General features: G+C 44.9%; 1 pseudogene; it reads right to left on the bottom strand.

The window, feature by feature from the left end:
- Nucleotides 1-2,387: 2,387 nt before the first annotated feature.
- On the bottom strand, nt 2,388-2,505 carry LOC126102375 (5S ribosomal RNA; annotated as a pseudogene).
- Nucleotides 2,506-7,245: the final 4,740 nt, after the last annotated feature.

Genomic DNA, 7,245 nt, shown 5'->3' with positions numbered 1-7,245 from the left:
AGCTCATCTTCCGATGCAGCCTCTTGGTCGGCCACTACGCTCCGAAGTATTAATTTATTTTTCAAAGTGTTAACAATAACTCTAAATGCGAGAGATTTCGTTGTAAGAACCTTTCTAAATTGCAACAGATAATTTACGTTAAAGTTCATTTTTTTAAATTATACAGATTCCATGAGTTCAGTAAGTTTTATCTTGGCCGCTCCACGGCAACAATCGAAATTCTCTCGAGCATTGCTTTGCAATCAATAAATAGAAATTAACAAAATTACATTCAGTTCAGTTAACGGCAACTATATTTTAGTCATCATGTTCAAAATCTTAAGTTGGTACAAGAATAACAGCGGCCCTTCAAGAGCCCGTTTCATATTTAGTTATGTACGTAAGTGAAAGTGATAAGAAAAGATAATACCCCTGAGAGAAAGAATCATGCGCTAACAAAAGAAAAATTCATGCTGATAAATTAAAAAATATGAAAAATGTATATGTAATTTTTTTTGTATATAAGGTAACAAATGGCACCGACGTAACATATCAACGGACTACAGCTTCGATTAGATTTCAACAGGACAGCGAGAACTTAAGTAGGTGCCAGGAAAGGGAATTTCGTATCTCCAAAATTATTGGCTCTAATGGTTCAAATGGCTCTGAGCATTATGGGACTTAACTACTGAGGTCATCAGTCCCCTAGAGCTTAGAACTACTTAAACCTAACTAACCTAAGGACATCACACACATCCATGCCCGAGGCAGGATTCGAACCTGCGACCGTAGTGGTCACGCGGTTCCAAACTGAAACGCTTAGAACCGCACGGCCACACCGGCCGGCTCCAAAATTATTGTCAGCACTTACATAGGAAGTTTCCATATCTTGAAACTGAGGAAACTAACAAGGAATGCGAGATATTGGAACATATCTACATTATTTAAGGTTTCTGGTGAATAATACTGTTTTCCTCTGGTGCGACTAAATTCAACAATGAATGCAAGAACCAAACAGAGGATGTTTCAGAGTAGGCTCGAAAATCAATTACAATAAAACTAAAATTATGAATTACCAAAATATTGCAAAGAAAAATGTTCAAATAATAAAAATGACACAGAACCAGTGGACGAATTTGTATGTAAGGTGTTAGATTATTATAGGTACAAAGGAAACGGGTGAATAGAGGACAATGAAACGTACAGGTTATCCTAACAAACATTGGTTCGGAAACCAATGTTTCTCTGATACCATGTATTACGATTGAGTACATAAACGCAAACTCCCGGAGGGACCAAACTGCAGATATACACTTGAGAAAAAACACAAGATCTCCACATGATCACCCTCTATGTGAAGGCGGGCTTCAGTGCGTCTTCTCATCGATGCCAATACACGTTCAATAGGTCTGCAGTACACCAATGCTATGACGTACCCCCACATATAAAAATAGAATGGATTCAAGTGGCAAGACCTGCGATGGTATGCTGCTGGTGACCCACGGCCGATACATCTGTCGAAACGCTGTTTCCCAGTTCTTAGGCATCGCGATTGTATCATCAACTGCGTTCTTAAAGATATTAATCGAGTCTGACTCCCAGAGCATACTTACAAATAATCAGCACCGGAGGTGAAGTAAAACAAACAACCTTTATACGAGTATATTGGATGTGGTTTTGGAATATATTCGCAGTATACGGAGGAGCTGACCAATCCATTTGCTGTGGGTGCATCCCTACTCCGTCATCCGCTATAATGAGGAAGTGAATGTATTAGCGTAGCAAGCTGCAACTTTGTCCTTGATTTGAAACTGGCGTACTTACGTGAAGTCGACAGTCACGGGAAACAACAATGGCAAGATATTTTGAGCGTGTGTCAACAAACGAAAGGTGGTTGTCATGCTGTGCTAGAAACTCGAATTCCTTCAAAGCCATATTTTACCAGGACACGTTTGGACCAATCAATGATTTCCACGATCATTCGACTCCGCTACAATCACGCCTCTTTTTCTTTCCATCTATGTCGAATCAACATTTACTGTTGTTCTGCATGTGGCTGTGATTCTGAATCGCAAGCTGGCGTAAATCACATCTTGTTTTCTTGTCCTGCATTTGACCGTGAAAGGCTGGAGTTTTTGAAAATATTGCTAACAATGGGATATCACCTTCCTCAATCAACATCATCTCTTTTGTTTGCTAAAGACATTCGCTTTTATAAGAACTCCGTCTTCAGACCACAGGTGGCACATTGGGGCCATCCGACCGCCATATCATCCTCAGCTGAGGATGCGGATAGGAGGGGCGTGTGGTCGGCACACCGCTCTCCCGGTCGTTATGATGGTTTTCTTCGACTATTCGATCGAGTAGCTCCTGAGTTGGCATCACGAGGCTGAGTGCACCCCGAAAAATGGCAACAGCGCATGGCGGCCCGGATGGTCACCCATCCAAGTGCCGACCACGTCCGACAGTGCTTAACTTCGGTGATCTGACGGGAACTGGTGCATGCACTGCGGTAAGGCCGCTGCCCTCGCCTTTATAAAGTGATTGTTAATTTCCTTAAGATGGTAGATGTTAATGGTATGGTTTTTTTTTTTACGTCTTGCTTTTCCTTAATACTCTGACTGATAAACTGCAACTGACTAATTTATTTCAAAATCTAGTTGTTATCGGTTTCACTAGCCAACAGTGAAAATGTAACTGGGATGAAATAAATGTTTGTTAATTACATCGACCTCGCTGACAACGAAGATTACAGCGAAAAACTCGAATTAGCTCCCGTTTCGAAGTTAAAGTGGGAGGCATTTAATTATAATTATATTTTATTAGCCCTCATGATCAATCCCTTCTTCCCATATAGGCTTCGAAATCCTGCTGATGGTAGACACAGCGATGAAGTTTCATGCAACAGTAGCTGTGCGTATTTTGTCGCTAATTTTAGCTCGGCCTCGTAGCAACAACGGAAAGGGGAAGAGGAAGGGAGGAGCAGTGCATGTTTCATTTAAGCATAGTTCCCGTCTGTTACAAGCTGTGTTCTGTTCGTGTGCTACAAGAACGTGTCACTGAAGTGTAGTTAGTGCGTGTTGTCATTGTATTTCCTCTGATTCAATACGCCTTGCAAATGCGTAAAAAGTGTTGACAATTTTCACTAAATTTGCGGACAGGTTACATTGGAATCGCAAAGGAGGCCAATAACGCCTTATATTAGGAAACCAGCACAAGCCCTGTACTTCTCATGTATGTTGCGTATCTTGTGTCTCGAACTCTTCATTCGTGGGTGAATCGTAAAAGACCTTTGCTGTACTCCTGATTTGGGGAGAACCATCAAATCATGTTAATGATTGTTACTTTTGTGTGACAACACCATTAACACATGGTATTTCCAAGAAGAAAAAGTCTTCCTTGCACATCCTGATGTACCATCGGCCATGCGACCAGTGGTTCACACAGACAGACTGTCTGTTTCTGTCACCTGATTGTGATAGTGGCGCGGGCAATAGTGAAACTAGCGCTGCACCATCACTTGCAAAACCCAGTTCTTCGAAAGATCCTGATTGTGTGTATAACGATGAGTGTACAGAGGTTCACAAAATAACACAATGTGATCTTCATGACGTAATGACAGATATGTAACTGCCGAAAACTAAAGCTGAACTCTTGGCGTCAAGACTACAACAGTGGAATTTTGTTAATAAGACAGCTAAATGTAACTGCGTTCCGTAACAGTTTCTTCCATTTTTTTGAAAGTGAAAACAACTGGAAACGGTGAAAGGACCAAATACACTCCTGGAAATTGAAATAAGAACACCGTGAATTCATTGTTCCAGGAAGGGGAAACTTTATTGACACATTCCTGGGGTCAGATACATCACATGATCACACTGACAGAACCACAGGCACATAGACACAGGCAACAGAGCATGCACAATGTCGGCACTAGTACAGTGTATATCCACCTTTCGCAGCAATGCAGGCTGCTATTCTCCCATGGAGACGATCGTAGAGATGCTGGATGTGGTCCTGTGGAACGGCTTGCCATGCCATTTCCACCTGGCGCCTCAGTTGGACCAGCGTTCGTGCTGGACGTGCAGACCGCGTGAGACGACGCTTCATCCAGTCCCAAACATGCTCAATGGGGGACAGATCCGGAGATCTTGCTGGCCAGGGTAGTTGACTTACACCTTCTAGAGCACGTTGAGTGGCACGGGATACATGCGGACGTGCATTGTCCTGTTGGAACAGCAAGTTCCCTTGCCGGTCTAGGAATGGTAGAACGATGGGTTCGATGACGGTTTGGATGTACCGTGCACTATTCAGTGTCCCCTCGACGATCACCAGTGGTGTACGGCCAGTGTAGGAGATCGCTCCCCACACCATGATGCCGGGTGTTGGCCCTGTGTGCCTCGGTCGTATGCAGTCCTGATTGTGGCGCTCACCTGCACGGCGCCAAACACGCATACGACCATCATTGGCACCAAGGCAGAAGCGACTCTCATCGCTGAAGACGACACGTCTCCATTCGTCCCTCCATTCACGCCTGTCGCGACACCACTGGAGGCGGGCTGCACGATGTTGGGGCGTGAGCGGAAGACGGCCTAACGGTGTGCGGGACCGTAGCCCAGCTTCATGGAGACGGTTGCGAATGGTCCTCGCCGATACCCCAGGAGCAACAGTGTCCCTAATTTGCTGGAAAGTGGCGCTGCGGTCCCCTACGGCATTGCGTAGGATCCTACGGTCTTGGCGTGCATCCGTGCGTCGCTGCGGTCCGGTCCCAGGTCGACGGGCACGTGCACCTTCCGCCGACCACTGGCGACAACATCGATGTACTGTGGAGACCTCACGCCCCACGTGTTGAGCAATTCGGCGGTACGTCCACCCGGCCTCCCGCATGCCTACTATACGCCCTCGCTCAAAGTCCGTCAACTGCACATACGGTTCACGTCCACGCTGTCGCGGCATGCTACCAGTGTTAAAGACTGCGATGGAGCTCCGTATGCCACGGCAAACTGGCTGACACTGACGGCGGCGGTGCACAAATGCTGCGCAGCTAGCGCCATTCGACGGCCAACACCGCGGTTCCTGGTGTGTCCGCTGTGCCGTGCGTGTGATCATTGCTTGTACAGCCCTCTCGCAGTGTCCGGAGCAAGTATGGTGGGCCTGACACACCGGTGTCAATGTGTTCTTTTTTCCATTTCCAGGAGTGTATATCTCGGCCGATGAGACGACCAACCGAACGACGAACCAACGGTCGTCTCGATCTCCCTCCGTCGGACAGTTCATGTGTGTCGCCAGCGGTCGGCGAGCACTGGCTGTCCGCGCCTCACCGGCGCTCCGTCCCTGACTTCACTGCTGCTGCGTCGCGATTGCACTGCTGGTCCGTCTCCCACTGACTGCCAGACACACGACGACCTGGAAATACTATCGGCCGCTCCAAAGATGGTACGACAGTGCACTTTTCGATACGCACTGCTGCTGCTGCTCACGGGAAAGTAAGGCAGGAAGTTAGTAACACCAGTAAATGGAATAAGAAAACGAGGCGGCAGATGACAAACAATAAATGGCATGAACATGAGCCATGCACTTCTCAGAACGGTACTTAAATGGCGCTAGAAAACGGGTAGGGACAAAATAGATGCATAGAGCTGAAGCCCAGAGGAGGCCTTCAACTATCAGCGAATGATCTTATGTCGTCCATGTTGGACTGTGTTTTGGGAGCTACAGTGAATGTCAAATGGCTGCTACCGCTACCGCTGCTGGTGATGGTGATGGCGGTAATGCATGACAGATGACCTGCTAGCGTTATGTTACCCAACAAGTCAAGCAATGTGTTCATAATTTTGCTTGTAAGTGGAGTTGGGCTATGCCAAAACTACGATTCGGTAGTAAATGACGTAGTAAATGGTAAGATTACCGGTAGTACTGGTAGCATTGGTAGGGACCAGAAATAAATGAATGTGGCTCTGAGCACTATGGGACTCAACTACTGAGGTCATTAGTCCCCTAGAACTTAGAACCAGTTAAACCTAACTAACCTAAGGACATCACAAACATCCATGCCCGAGGCAGGATTCGAACCTGCGACCGTAGCGGTCTTGCGGTTCCAGACTGCAGCGCCTTTAACCGCACGGCCACTTCGGCCGGCTAAATGAATGTTGGAGATAGATAACTCTCTTCGCTTTTTTGTTTGTTTGGTTGTTTTGAACGTAATGAGATCTGCAAATCATTCACTGTTAGTCTATCGTGTATTTTATATCCTTATAGGAGTTAAATTGCATTTCATAAGCAATAAAAATTAGTCGATCGCGTAATTTCTGCGCTTTTATGCAGCCAAAGAAATTTCTTCTGATGCAAGTACAGTATACACGCCAAACATAAAAAATATATAATTATTGTTGTTGTCTTTTACTCAACAGAACGCTCTTCATTACGATCAAAGGCAAAAGCTCCCTGTTATTATTGATAAATGCGAAAGCTGTTTATGAATAACAGAAATATGTTTGATGTAATTCCGACGACGTATTGAAGCGAAGTTAGATATATTTTGTTTCGCGTTTTTTTCACCTTTATTCCGAGGAATTTGCGTTTCCTAGCGCTACATGATGTATCTATATTGTTTTCTTTAACTTTGCTACGACATCCCTCTGTTTCACGTTACAAATCAACAATTTTGGAACAAAACCTGAATTAAAAGGTGACACTTCAGTTTTGTTCTAAATAATGTTTATTTTTAAGTAACAGATAAGAGGATAACTGTGTAGTACAGAAACGTTGCATAGGTTAGCCAGCCCATCTATGTGTCCTCACTCAGTTTCTAGATGGTTCACAGCTTCTAGTTTTTAGGGGATTCTAGTAAGACACTGATTGCATATGTAACAAAAGCGATCGTTAAGAGGTAACCCCGAATAGGTATGCAACACTCCTAAGACACAGGTAACGCGTGTACGATTTTAACCTACCAAAGCCACTAGGAAAACTACCGTAATGTGCGCTTACTTACGACAGTTTACGGTAGCCTACGGTACTTTTACAACTCTACTTGCGTCTATTTGGCACTGCGTGCTGCTTCAACAAACATTTAGCAACAATGTTGCCTCGGAAGTGGATTCTCTGCAAATGTGACGCTTCAACCTCTATCTAAAGATTTAACTGCAGCCACATCTGTAATTCAAAGAAATTTCGTATCGACTCTCTTGTGCAGCATACTACTCCAGTCCCTACCACAATATACATAAAGTTTGGATCGTTTCGCATTGAAGTAGGAACCACTAA

The sequence above is a fragment of the Schistocerca cancellata genome, chromosome 1 (genome assembly GCF_023864275.1).
Source record: "Schistocerca cancellata isolate TAMUIC-IGC-003103 chromosome 1, iqSchCanc2.1, whole genome shotgun sequence".
In the NCBI taxonomy this organism is placed as follows: Eukaryota; Metazoa; Arthropoda; class Insecta; order Orthoptera; family Acrididae; genus Schistocerca; species Schistocerca cancellata.
This window is presented reverse-complemented; position numbering and strand designations above follow the sequence as displayed.